This window comes from Octopus sinensis, linkage group LG9 (genome assembly GCF_006345805.1).
Source record: "Octopus sinensis linkage group LG9, ASM634580v1, whole genome shotgun sequence".
In the NCBI taxonomy this organism is placed as follows: domain Eukaryota; kingdom Metazoa; phylum Mollusca; class Cephalopoda; order Octopoda; family Octopodidae; genus Octopus; species Octopus sinensis.
This window is the reverse complement of record NC_043005.1, coordinates 56,986,520-57,001,592: the sequence shown is the minus strand read 5'-3', so window position 1 is coordinate 57,001,592 and position 15,073 is coordinate 56,986,520. Positions and strand designations below refer to the sequence as shown.

General features: G+C 37.7%; 1 protein-coding gene and 1 long non-coding RNA gene across 6 annotated transcripts in view; both read right to left on the bottom strand.

Moving 5' to 3' along the window:
• Positions 1–15,073, bottom strand: part of LOC115215523 (serine/threonine-protein phosphatase 1 regulatory subunit 10) — a 157,209-nt gene that overhangs the window by 65,402 nt on the left and 76,734 nt on the right. The gene's annotated exons all lie outside the window — the stretch shown is intronic.
• The window catches only part of LOC118764855, a 16,645-nt gene continuing 6,929 nt past the window's right edge, over positions 5,358–15,073 (bottom strand). The window contains exon 3 of the long non-coding RNA XR_005000678.1: positions 5,358–5,368. This is a non-coding gene — a long non-coding RNA (uncharacterized LOC118764855). The remainder of the gene's footprint in view (positions 5,369–15,073) is intronic.

Here is a 15,073-nt window from a genome sequence, read left to right as displayed (position 1 = left end):
AGGGGGTGCTAAACAATGATTATGTATACATTTATATAAGGCAGTGCTTCAGCATGGCCACAGTCAAATGACTGAAACAAGTAAAAGAATATATATATATATATATATATATATATATATATATATATATATATAAACAGACAGAATTTTGAATAATTGTTTATTAGTGCTTTTGTCCGTTCAATAGGGCTCTTCAGATAAGTTTCATAGAAAATTTCTTCAGCCTTTTATACAAATTGAGAAGAGGATGTTGCTTTGGTTTGAACATCCTCTTTTCAATCTGTATAAATGGCCAAAGAAATTTTCTGTGAAACATATCTGACTGCCTCCTTTTTCTTAATATACAATATCTGTACATCACTTCAAACACTAATATATATATGTATATATATATACACACACACACACATACACATCAACACCTCTACTATCACAGACACTTATCACTCCAACCTTTTTCCCCCAAAACCATCATTGTCACAGCTACTCCCACTCATCTTTTTTTTTTCACCAGTACCCACCCACACCAAATAACCTACAACCATTGTCAACACTCCACTTGACTTAGTGACACTAACAATCTCAGCTGACTTTCATACATCACCATGGACACCAGCAGCTACAAAAGCTTTCTCCATCCCTACCATATTTGGCATTGTGTGCAGTTACCTACACTTTACCTATTTATCTATCTTTCTACGTAGTACTCTCTTTAACCAAATGAAGTACATCACATCCTTTAGTCCCTGACAAAGCCTATGGGTAAAAATATATTTTGCTGAACTTATAGTTGTGTGTGTGTGTGTGCTGAAAGAGAAGAAAAGAAACTGAGATGGATCCTTGGTCAGCACACCTGTGAATATTGGCTAACACACTGTATATCTGTAGATGGTTTATCTTTAAGAAGAAAACTATCTATACAAAATTAAATTCCAAGCTAATTAAATTGGTCAAAGAGTAAAAAATATATTAAGTTATGGGTTGGAAATTATAATATTACATTTAATTCTTTACATCTGTTTCAATATTATATGAAAAATACATTTCATAAATATATATATTAATATGAGCATAAATGAATTCATAATATCACATTCTTAATGCAAACCATGTGCATTTCATCAGTCTCATGTGCACACATACACACACATATATATATCATCATCATCATCGTTTAGCGTCCGCTTTCCATGCTAGCATGGGTTGGACGGTTCAACTGGGGTCTGGGAAGCCAGAAGACTGCACCAGGCCCAGTCTGATCTGGCAATGTTTCTACAGCTGGATGCCCTTCCTAACGCCAACCACTCCATGAGTGTAGTGGGTGCTTTTTACGTGCCACCGGCACAGGTGCGAGGCGAGGCTGGCAACAGCCACGAACAGATGGTGCTTTTTACGTGCCACCGAACGGCTACGTTCGGATGGTTCTCTTACATGCCACCGGCACTGGTATCACAGCTGCAATTTCCATTGATGTTGATCGATATGCATTATGTGTATGTATATACATATGTGCATGTGTGTATACATACATATACACACACAAACCTAAATGTGTGTATACCCCACAAAACTTAATAAATCATGCCAAAACCAATGCAAACGAAATCCCAATCTCTGCCTTACAGAAACTCTCACAATGAAAATTTCTCTGTAAGGCAGAATGAGGGTAAAAACAAAAACACATAAAAATATTCCATTTGTCACCATGCATAATCCTAGAAACCAAATCTTACATTCAGCCCAATGACACACATCCCATTTCTACATCAATCATCAAATCTCCAACAAATTCAATAATTCAATAATTGCAAAACATCAACAGCCCAAGACAACCACCAAATCTCAAAATACTCCTTAACAAGGGTGAGATTCATACAAGAATAGGAAGGAATTGAAGATAAATGCAAACATGAATTGTTAAACAAAATGCAAGAGTTACATTGCAGAAACAGGATCAAGACTAACCAGCCATGTGAGAATGCACAAACAGCAAATTAAGTATTCATCTATTAGAATTGTTCCATGTAATGTACATCTAGACATTTGTACATATGTAAAATTCCAAATATTTTCTTTTTTCAAAATAAAGGACAAAAATGATCAACTATGAAAGGCAGAAGAAGAATACTTTATAAGAATTCTAAATGTGAAATTGACCTGAAAAAGTCAACACAATAACTAAAAACAACTTCCTCTTTATGTATTAGCCCAGAACATGTTTTGAAAAGTTGTACAATGAAAGCACTCACACACAACATGAAACTTCTTCCCAAAAGTTTCATGGAATTTGTGTTTTTCAAAAGACATTTTTAAAATAGTTAATAACCTTCTTTTCGTATTTCATGTCATTTACTGTTTGTGACGTCCTGTATCCATATATTGCATGTATGTATGTATGTGTGTGTGTGTGTATATATATATATATATATAGGCAGTGCCTTTAGTCAAGCAAATCGACCCCAGGACTTATTCTTTGTAAGCCTGATACTTATTTTATCAGTCCTTTTTGCCAAACCACTAAGTTACGAGGACGTAAACACACCACCATCGGTTGTCAAGTGATGTTGAGGGGACAAACATAGATACAAACATATACACACACATACATATATATACATATATACAACGGGCTTCTTTCAGAGTCCGTCTACCAAATCCACTCACAAAGCTTTGGTTGACCCAAGGCTATAGTAGAAGACACTTACCCAAAGTGCCACGCAGTGGGAATGAACCTGGAACCATGTGGTTGGTAAGCAAGCTACTTACCACATTATTTGATTGAAAGCCACACATCCATGTCCAAGTAAGTTTATCTTAATCTTATTGATACAACTCTACCCTATACTGTTCTCTTTCCCCCATCATTTTCTCTCTCATCCTTTCTAATTCTTTTTTTCTCCCTTCACCGTTTCCTATCTGTCTCTTTCACTCTCCCCTCTTTTTTCCTTTACTCTCTCTTGTTGCTCACATGTTACCATAGTCCATCTTTCTTTTCCTCATGTGATCAGCTTCCTTTTCTTTTAAGGTTGGATGTATCCTATCTATCTCTCTCGTCAAAGAAAATATTTCTCCAGCGTTCACTATTTTACCTTCGTCTGGTCTAATGACCCCCCATGTTTGTTTTCGTTTGGTTTCCTTGTATGTCTCCACTGTCCTATTTTTGTTACTAAATTTTGTCCCGAATTTTATTTTGGATTTTGTGGAAGCAACTGCCTTTGAAGACTCATATTACCATTCAATGCTCGAAATGAGGGGCAGATAGGCAGCCGACAACAGATGAAGGGCCGTTCTTTATGTTACTTGACCTGTTTTCTTTTTTTTTCACTCGTTGCTTGCGTATTCAACTTATTTGTTTTTGTATTTCATGTTGTTTACTGTTTGTGATGTCCTGTATCCATATATGCATGTATGTGTGTGTGTGTGTGTGTGTGTGTATAGACATGCATATCATCATCATACATGCATATCTATAACTGTGTATTTATGTATGTGTAGGTTTACATATGTGGGGGTGTGGGTGTGTGTAAGTGTGTATAAATATGTGGGGGGTTGATTGCCACTTCTTATCAGAAGAGTGCCTTCTCTTCACTGAACATTACACAATCATGTGCACACAGGTGCCTTTTCAGCCCAGTTCTGTTCTGCAAGCACATTCACAGATGTAACAGATGAATTGTCTATCTCCTGGCATCACTTCATATGTGTTTTGCCATGTTTGCTCAACCCACCAGCTAACTTGCAAATTAAGTATGTGGTGGTAGGACCATCTCACAAGCAGCTTGCTTTCTCTGAGGCTCATGTGACTTTAGGTGGTTGACAAATCCAGCTCTTGCAAGAAGAAATCGTCCACACACATTGCACTTCAATTCCTGCTAGATTTTCACAAGCACTGCACTTAAGGAGTGAATGCTTCAAAGCAGCATGCTCTACTCACTCTTGCTCAAAGACACTAGATCTATACTTGATAGTATCTCTCCATGAAGTACAAACTTCAGCTAAAGTATCCCAGATATCCACATCAACATCCATAGCTTTAAGATTGCCTTTTATAACATCCTTAAACCACTTCCTTGGTTTATACTGAGGCTTCTTTTACTACTTCAAGAAATACCCATTTAGGCAGCACTCCACCTGCTCTCCTGACTACATGAACAGCCAAATGTATCTGGTTCAAAATTATCTTCTCAATATTGGTGCAGCTGGCTTTAAGTACAGTGATATCAGGTGTATAAGAGGACCACATAGTATAGGATGCACCAAATACAATATACATACATATATATATATATATATATATATATATATATACATACACACACACACACACATATATATATATGTACATACACACACACATATATATATAGACATACACACACACACATATATATACATACACACACACATATATATATACATACACACACACACACACATATATACATACACACACACACACACACACATATACATACACACACACACACACACACACACACACACACACACATACACACAGGCATAGCTGTGTGGTAAGAGGCTTGTTTCACAACTGGGTCCAGTCCCACTTCATGGCACATTGGGCAAGTGTCTTCTACTATAGCTCAAGGTCAACCAAAGCCTTGAGTGAATTTGGTAAACAGAAGCCAAAAAAGAAGTCCAGTGTGTGTGTGTGTGTGTGTATCATCATCATCGTTTTACGTTCGCTTTGACTGAGGGCTGGTGAGCCAGAGGCTGCACTAGTCTCAATCTGATCTGGCAAAGTTTCTACAGCTGGATGCCCTTCCTAATGCCAACCACTCTGAGAGTGTAGTGGGTGCTTTTATGTGCCACTGGCACAAGGGCCAGTAAGGCGGTTTTGGCAACAACCACGCTCAAAAGGTGTTTTTACATGCTACCTGCACGGGAACCAGTCCAGCGGCACTGGCAACGACCACACTCAAATGTTGTTTTTCATAATGCCACCAGCACCTGTGCCGGTAAAATGACACTGGTGACGATCACGTTTGAACGGTGCTTTTCATGTGTCACTGGCATGGGAGCCAATTTGTGGCCCTGGCTCGGATGTGCTTTTAACGTTCCACTGGCACTAGTGCTAATCAAGCGGTACTGTTATCGGCCACGTCAGCTATTTTGATTTTGATTTCACTTGCCTCAATGTCTTCACAAGCAAGGTTTATTGTCCAATGAATGAGGGGTATTCATAAATGGACTGGTTACACCCACTGGCATAGGCCATGAGCTATGGTCTCACTTGGCTTGTTGGGTCTTCTCAAGCACAGCATATCTCCAAAGGTCACCAAGTACACTTTGTAAGATGCCATAGAAACCAAGCCAATCTGACAATGAGTTTGAACAAAGCTTGCACCTCACCAGACCCTGTCAAACTATCCATCCCATGCTAGCATGGAAAACGGACATTACATGATGATGATGATGAAATGGTGTGAGGGGGTGCAGACTTGGTTTTGCAGTTAAGTCCACTTCCCAAACACATGGTTTGAGGTTCAGCCCCATTCTCTTGCACCTTAGTCAACGTTCAGCTACATCCCATGCTGACCAAAGCCTTGTGAGTGGATTTGGTAGACAGAATCTGGAAGAATCTCATCATGTATGTACACATGCAGATATTCATGTTTGTGTATGCATCTTTGTTTTTACATTGTGTGATAGTTGTAAGTAAATGATACCATCCTACAAGTGTTGTCATTTATTATTGGCAAGAAGAAAAGCATCCAGTCATAAAAAATACCTCAATAAAGACTGCCAAACATGCAAGCACAGAAAACTAGATCTTGCATACACACACACTCTTCAGTAAGCACTTTTTCCAAACTAACAGGGGACAGGCAAATGTTTTGAGGTATGTTTGCAGCTAGTTGCCTTTCTTAGCAATGTAGCAACATCAGTACAAAAATATATATAACTACACGTGTGTGTGTGTGCGTGCGTGCGCATATATATGTACACACACATAATAAAAGTATGCACTGTACACACACACACATGTAAATATGCATATATGTGTGTATATACATACACATTTGTCTACACACATACACGTGTGTGTGTGTGAGTGAGTGTTTATGCACATATATACATATATATACACACAAAAAAAAGATTTTTTTTTTTTAGAAAAATGAATTATATGGACATATCCGAAAACCACAAACATATCAACATATATAAATGTATCAACATATAAAATATAAACAGGATTTATATTCACAAGAATGATTAATTTTACATTAGTAATATAATTTAAGTAAACTATGCATATTTACTGTAAAAACATAATGAAACCTAAAGTAAATAGATTGTTATGCAGAAAGATCCTCCTCAAATGGTGAGGGCATCTAATGAATATCTTATTAAATTCATTAACGATATTTCCAATACATTTCATTATTGCAAGTGCCTCAAAGCAATATAATCTGCATACTGGCATAGGTTGGACAACTCAATAGAAACCAACATGCAAGAGGACTGTGCTGAGCTCCAGCATATTACATGGCTGCAAGAGTTGGAAGCCCTTCCTAACACCAACCATTTCGCAGAATATACATGATGCTTTCTCTGTCACAGCAGCACAAATGAGCTAACATATACAAATACACGCAAACCTCAAATATATACATATGTGCGGGTCATCATCATCATTATTTAATGTCTTGTTATGTTATATATATATATATTTGTAAGTATGTGCATGTATATGTTTATTTGTATTATTATGGATGTACATATAGCATGATCTTCCTGAGGTTTAGCACTCAAGAAAATTATCCAAATGCAAATTCATGAGAAATTAGGTATGAACAATGATGTAATTTGTCAGTAGAAATTTAAAGACTTTTACTAGTTTTTCAGTAGAATTTTAAGAAAAAATTCTGGTTTTGAAAAAAAGCCAGTTTCTATGTATGTTTGTATGTTCTGCCTTGTTCCTCATAAGTTGTTTTATTGAAAAAAAATCCTCTTGATCCAGGGTCTTAAAATGACTACTAAAAGGATACCATTTTTGGACTCTATATGACAAAAAAAAAACACTAAATAAAATTCGAGATTTTTTTACATAAAAAAAAACTTTTTCTTTTGTTGGCTTATGCAATTAGTCCCCTATCACACTGACAGCCCAACACAATACAGGTTGTATATAGTACAGACCAGTTTTCTGTCATAAATTAAGTTATTAGTTTTGAAAACTTCTTATTTCAAGGTTTCTATAGAAATTCAATTTACCTAGGAATGAGACATGTCTCCATACCAAAGGCTAAGTTTTTATCTGAACATATTATTTTGATAAGTTCTTACAAAAAAATGATTAGTCAGATTCATTTACGCATTCATATGCCTCTACAAGTGCACAAAAGACATTCCATTTGAATATATTGACCTCACACTAAGGTCACATTCACACTAACACATAATTGTACATATATACCCATGCCCTAGCAAGTCTGTGTGTAAGGCTTTTATGTTACAATCATTTACATTGTTACTAACATGTTGCTTAAGTTTTTGATTATTCCATTTGGAAATATAATATTCTTAAGATGTTGCGTAAGATAACTTAATCATGTCTAATAAATATTTTATATCAACTAAACATAGGAAAGTATTTATCCAATGCACAGGAGAAACCAGAAGCAATTTGAGAAGATACATGGATTATACTATATTATCTTTCTCTTACATAATCATTTACCTATTTGACTATTATTGTTCATGTTATGTGTGGTGTCTCTCTTCTTATAATTTACACTACTCCTTAAGTTGTTTTTCCTCTCAGCCTGATATGCTTCCAGTATTCAAATTGGCTTATCTCCTATTATTACTTTATCCGTCTATTTCTATTTTTCTTTCCCTTTTTTAGTCACTACTTATAACCAAGACATTAGGTTCTCGTAGTGAAGTTCTCTAAATATTAAATTTATTATTTAACTCTATTTCTCTGATCACTCCTATTGTTACTTATGCCCCCACTGACCATATTCCTATCCTCTAATAGTGGGACCTAATAATTATCATACTTATTTTGTGGAATGTATGGGTTTGTGTTAATGGAATTGTATGTCACCTCACCACTCAGGATGTATATCCTGCTTTGGTCAGTGCTTCATTAAAATAACTCAAATTCGACTTGAAAATTCCTTTGTTTGCAAACCATTTCAATATGTCATATGAAACATTGTTTTGTTAAAAGTTGAGTTTGTAATTGCATAGGGATGATCTGAGAATGTGTTAACATTCATAAAATTGGTGTTCCATATATATATATATATATATATATATATATGGGGCAAGCGAAATCAAAATCGAAATCGAATTGAACCAGCCAGGATCCCTGGTCTGGTGGTACGTAAAAAGCACTATCCGACTTGTGGCCGATGCCAGCACCGCCTCGACTGGGTTCGTGCCGGTGGCACATAAAATACACCAATCCGACCGTGGCCGTTGCCAGCCTCGCCTGGCACCTGTGCAGGTGGCACGTAAAAAGCACCCACTACACTCACGGAGTGGTTGGCGTTAGGAAGGGCATCCAGCTGTAGAAACATTGCCAGATAAGACTAGAGCCTGGTGCAGCCTTCTGGCTTCCCAGATCCCCGGTCGAACCGTCCAACCCATGCTAGCATGGAGAACGGACGTTAAATGATGATGATGATATATATATATATGTACGTACGTATGTACACACACACACACACACACACACACACACATTCTTGATATGTTCATTGATGAGACTTCAGTACCTGACTGCTATTTACTTTCAATATGTGATAATATTGTTCAATGTTTTTGCTGTGTTCCCCAAATCCTCAAATAATCTGACAGGCACCAAATGAATTTTCATATTGTTTTCTGAAAGATTTCTAGTTACCTAATTAAGTTACTATAATATGTTAAATGTAAAAGTACTAAAGTTAATGATTGCTTGACTAGAGATGGTATCAGCTCTTGTAATTCTCCCTTCCCTTTCCAACTCTCACCCAACCACACCAATCAGTAGCATTCTTCCTGCAGTTCTTTTACTTATAAGGTGTACTCATGTGGGTATATATATATATAATATAATGCATGTACAGTATATGCAGAAAGTCACTAGCGAATGTACCTCACACCCCAGTCGTAGTTTCTTGGCCTTCCACCCTTTCTGGTGAAGCCCTGGGGATTTGGGAGATATGGTAATTTATTGAACAGACGTACTTGTAATAATTATTTGGATATGTACAAGAGCCCTCTAACCTTAAACAAATGTTCATACAAAACCTCCTTCTTTTCAGATGCTGCCCACTTGTTCCTCCCAAGCAGTCCATAAAATCAGAACACCCACAATCCATCTAGGCACAAGAGGTAGGTCTGATGAGCTTATTGAAATACTAAAACAGGAATGTAGATGTTTGCTGTGTACAAGATGCAAGGCGGAGAGGAGCCTCAGTTAAACTCCCATGGGCAAGGAACAAAGATATAGATTCTTCTGGCTGTGCAATAGTGATGGCGTGGGAGATGTAGTTATATTTTTGGCAGAGAAATTGATAAATAAGGTGATCAATGTAATTAGAGGGTGTGACAGGATAATTAATTTTAGGACAAATCTTGGAAAATACAACAGCAGCATTCATCTCTGTATATGCTCCTCAACTGAGAGTGGTAAATGAACAAAACAACTGATTTTACAAAACTGTTTTGCAGATTAGCTCAATGACAAATAATAGTGAATCATCTTTGTGGTTGGGGACTTCAATGAACACTGATTTCATGCTATATATGTAGGCTATGGCTTTGATCCTAGAAGTGACAAGGGAGCAAGGCTCTTAGAGTTCTGTGATGCAAATGAGCTGATGATCAGCAACCAATTTAGTAGGCACACAAGCCAGATTGACTACATTCTCACAAGAAAACAGGCTAGACAGATGCTTGTGAATGCAAAAACCTTCTGGGATGAGGAACCTACAACCCAACTTCAATCAGTGGCTAGTGACTTCAGACTTAAAGCTAAAAGAAAGTTATGGCAACTTAAAGATTCAGTGAACAGTCAGAAAATTAGAGAAGTACTAGTTGAAGCACTTGGTGAAATGGGGGATGAGATAGAAACATATAATGTAGAGGAGAACTGGAAGTTCTTTTGGGTAAACCTACTGAAGATTACAAAGTTCCAGCTTGACCAAGGATGAAATGGTGGAACAGTGAAGTCGACAGGGTCACAAAACTAAAAAAGAAACTAGGATTGGAAGAAAAAGGGTAGCAGAGGAACATACCAGGAGGTTAGAAGAGAAGCTAGGCGACAGGTCTATCTGGCAAGGAGAGAAGCAAAAAAGGAAGAGATGTGCCAATGTTCTATGGCATGAAAACCAGGGACATGATATTCTGAATTGAAAAACAGTGTATCAGAGAAAATTGTGATACTGTGAGTGAGAACTGTATACAGATGGATGATTGATGTGCTTGTACTTAGTGATTCTGGAAAGAAAGAGGCTGATATGAAAGGCTACTATCTGTGGAGAGTGTATAGGAAGAGGAGTGTTTTCCTAATATGAACCCAAAAGAAGGACCAGCTATCCTAGATGACAGCAACATAATATGTAGACAGGGAAGACTCCTGGGCCATCATAAATTACTGATGAGATACTAAAAAGATCTGGTGGAGTTGGATAAGACCTAGTCTCCTGTATTATTAATCAGGTTAATGACTTGTAAAATTGATTTATCCAGTAAAGTTACACCATTATATTTCGTGGCTATTTAAGCAATGAGTTTGTGGATGGTTAATGGGTTGGATGTGATACTGATGAAGGAATAAGAACTCCTGAAATATGGCATAAACACTCGTTACCCATTTTTCCATTTTCAATTGCATTGTTGTTTAAATTTTTATATGTATCTGGATACAAAACATTGTAACAAATTAGTGCTGGCTATAATTTCTATAGAAAATCTGTAGAGATAATCTTAACAAGCGATTAATCAGGTTGCACAGGAAGGTATCGTACCTAACAATTGATGTGGCAGTATTATAGTCACTTAAGGTGGTGAGCTGACACAAACATTAGCACGCCGGGCAAAATGCCTAATGATATTTCATCTGTCTTTACATTCTGAGTTCAAATTCTGCCAAGGTCAACTTTACCTTTCATCCTTTTGGGGTTGAAAAATTAAGTAGCAGTTGCGTACTGGGGTCATTCTAATCGACTGGCCCCCTCCCAAATATCTCAGGCCTTGTGCCTAGATTAGAAAAGAGTATTATAGTCACTTGTAACAAAAGGAGAAAAGCAATTAGAGGTATCAAATTGCTGGGCTGGGTCAGGAAAGTTATAGAAAGGGTCATAGCTCAACTAATTAGAGAAAGTGTTACCCAAGATGAGAGCAGTTTGGTTTTGTGCCAAGGAGAAGCACTACTGGCACTATCTTCATAATAAGTCAAATGCAAGAGAAATATTTTGCCTAAAAATAAACAGCTGTACTTGGTATTTCTCAACATGGAGAAATAACCTTCTCCATGGTCTCTTGTTACAGATGTAGGGGTACCCAAGTGGCTGGTGAAAGTCATCCAAGCCATGTACAAAGTTGTTGTCAGTAAAGAAAGAATTAGTAATTAGTATAACAATAAATTTAGATTTAGTGTGCAGGTGGGGTCAGTTTTAAGTCTTCTCATATTTATTAGAGTCCTCTAGGCCATAACAGGAGACTCATTGCTAATGACTGTGCTCTTGTATCTGGATCTATAGTAGAATTAGAAAAGGAATTCCAGATGGTGAGGAATAACTTGAAATCAAATGGCCCTTAAGTAAACTTGTAAAGATCAAAGTTCTAGTGTGCAGGAAAACAGACAAAATACAAATCCCTTCAGGAAAATGGCCTTGTTTGATATGTAGGAAAGATATTGGGATACAGTGCACCTTGTGCAAAATGTAGACATGTAAGAGGTGCATGGAATCACAGGGAGGTTAGAGAAAATAGGCTTTGTGTGGCAGATGCACAAAAACAAACACTAAGAACACAGAAAACAAATTACCTCAAACACCCAGGAGGATTCCTTAGTGGTAGTAGATATTTCTGTTACCCTGGGTGACCAAATTAGCAGTGGATGAGAATGCTCTGAAAGCTAAGTTGCAAAAATAAGGACTGAGTGGAGAAAAAGTCCAGAGAGCTATCACCTCTATAACAAAAGGCCACTCTCTCAGACTGAAAAACAGATTATATGATGCTAATGCTACATGATAGTGAAACATTGGCCATGAATGCAGTGAGCAGGCATAGGCTAGACAGAAATGAAGCTACCATGTACTGATGGATGTGCAACATCAGTATGCACATACAACCAAGTTTAAACATGATGAGAGGAAAATTTGGCATAAGTGGTATCAGGTGTATGTGAGTGAGAAGACTGAATTGGTATGGTAATGTGATACGTATAGATGTGAACAGCAGCATAAAGAAGTGCTGACTGCTAAATGTGAATGGAACCTATGAAAGAAGGGAATCTAGGAAGACATAGAATGAAGTAGTGAAAATTGACCTCAATATGTTCAGCCTCCTGGAGGGGATGACAAAGACTAAGATGATAGGTGGTTTGCTTTGCTCAAAAAGACTCATCAATCTAAGCAAAGATGAGGCCCTAAAAGCATATTATTTGCCTATGCACCTGCACTAAGCCTGTCTCTGATGAATCTCTCCCCCAAAATTCATCCTCATAACATCCACCCCTCCAACTGACCATCTCTTCCTAATGTCAATCCCTTCAAAACACTTCTGATTACAGTACTATTCAGTCAGCTGCTGCAATTATGAGAGCAAAACTGCACATAGTTCAACTCCCTACTTCTCACTTTCTCTTGAATCACTTCCTTTGTCTCATGCATCCTCAGTGACATCCCATACCATCTTATTTCCATTGCACGCCCTTTTCACTTACCATTTTCCACAAACCCCCACTTAACCAATAGTTGCTCCCAGCACCCCTATTGCTTATGTTCCTAAGTGCCTAAGACTTAGTCCCTTGCTCCGTGCATATTTCTTGCATCCCACACCAACACACTTCACATCATCTGTGCTGCCACCTCCCCCACCAAAAATTATTCCCAAATGACTACATCTTCACCTACGTTCACCACTCACTGCATTCCCCTCTATCATCATCTTTATCCATCTGTAAGTCTCCTTTCAAACACTCGAGAACATACCTACCTACTCATTCACCCTGTACCACTTCTTGCATTCCCCTTCCTCTAACTTGAGGATTTGCCCTGACACATCTTCACCACCATCTCCTCTCTTTTCCAAATGGAGTAATTATATATCTCCCCAATGGCAAGATACCTGTTGTTATCCCTCTATCTCACTTTAACTTCTAATCACTTCACATAAAGACTCCTCCCTCAATACAACATTCCACTTAAGGGGTCTTGTCTTGTTAGTCATTTGGTGACCTCACTGGTGATAGTGTCGTGTAAAAAGCACACAGTACACCCTATAAAGTGACTGAAATTAGGAAGGGCATCCAGCAGTAGAAACCATAAAAAAGACATTACAGCTTAGTGCAGTCCTCTTTTATGTTAGTTCCTGTTGAACAATCCAACCCATGCTGGCATGGAAAATAGATATTAAATGAAAATGATGATACATGATTATATACACACACACATCACATATGCACATAGACACATAAGGGTAAAGATCCCTTTCAGTCATGAATGGTCATGGAATTGCCTAGAAAGTTACCCTCTGAGGCACAAGTCCGAGCAAGGTTGTTTATAGAAAACCAGCAGTCACCCATGCATACCAGCCTCCCCTCTTTATGCCACTAATGTTATCCAAGGGAAAGGCAAAGGCTGATACAGCTTGGCACCAGTAACATGGCAAGTGAACTGGAGAAATGTGAAATAAAGTGCCTTGCTCGAGAACACAACACACAGCCCAATCCAGGAATCAAACTCACTACCTCATGATTGTGGGGGCCTGACGCTCAAACTGATAAGCCATGTGCCTACACACTTACTTATACATACACACATACAGTCATATATATACATACACTTACATAAATGTATCATACAGAATAAGTACTATGCAAACATCTCTCTCAAAACCTATAATATCAACAGTGAAACTCATCTGATGGTTACTGCAAAGCTATCAAATAGAAAGTCACCAGGGAGAGACATGATAGTCAGTTACAGGTCCAGAAAGCTCATGTTCTACAGGGCAACCTACATTAACCTTTTCAAAAGGACAATCACTGCTGAGCTTGATGTACCAGACTGGTTGACAGAGGCATGTAGCATATTAATCCCTTATAACTGGGAAACAATACAAAACCAAAATGTACAGACTGATAGCACACTTGAATATCATGTATAAACTGTACACAGGTTGCTTAAATGTTTTCTTCCAAGACCACTGTGAAACACATAACATGGTGGCTGATGAACAGGCCTGAAGGAAAGAAAAATGTGTGTGGCTGTGCTACACAGTTCCTCATCAACAAAGCCATTCTAAAAGAAGAAAAACACTGCCAAAACCTGTTGACTCTATGATTAGACTATAAGGTGTGTGGCTCATGAATATTAGAGTCATTACACCGTGACAAGTTCCCAAATACAATACTTAATACCATTAAGAGACTGACAACAGCATGGTCCACAGAGCTATAAACAAGAACAACAGCTCCTACAAGAGTGACTAACAAAATTAGGCTGTCAACAGAAAAATTTCAAACTGACAGTTTATCTGTAATGCTTTTCATCTAAGCAGTGAGCTCTTGTAAGCCCTGTTAAGGAAATGCAAAGGCTACATGGTGAGATCTGCAGAGGACAGAAGGATTAATGTCACCCATGCCTTTGTTGCAAACAACCTCAAGTTGTACTCAAGAAACATTCATGACATGAGAGTTAGAGCTGGTTACATCATTCTCATGGGATATAGGAATGGATTTTGATCAAGATAAATATGTTCATATTTGTTACTCAAACAAGAAAAGATAATCAACCAGGCAGAGAATATTAACATCAACGGCACAACTATTTCTCCAGCAATGAATGCAACAAATATCTCAGAATTGATGAGAATATCA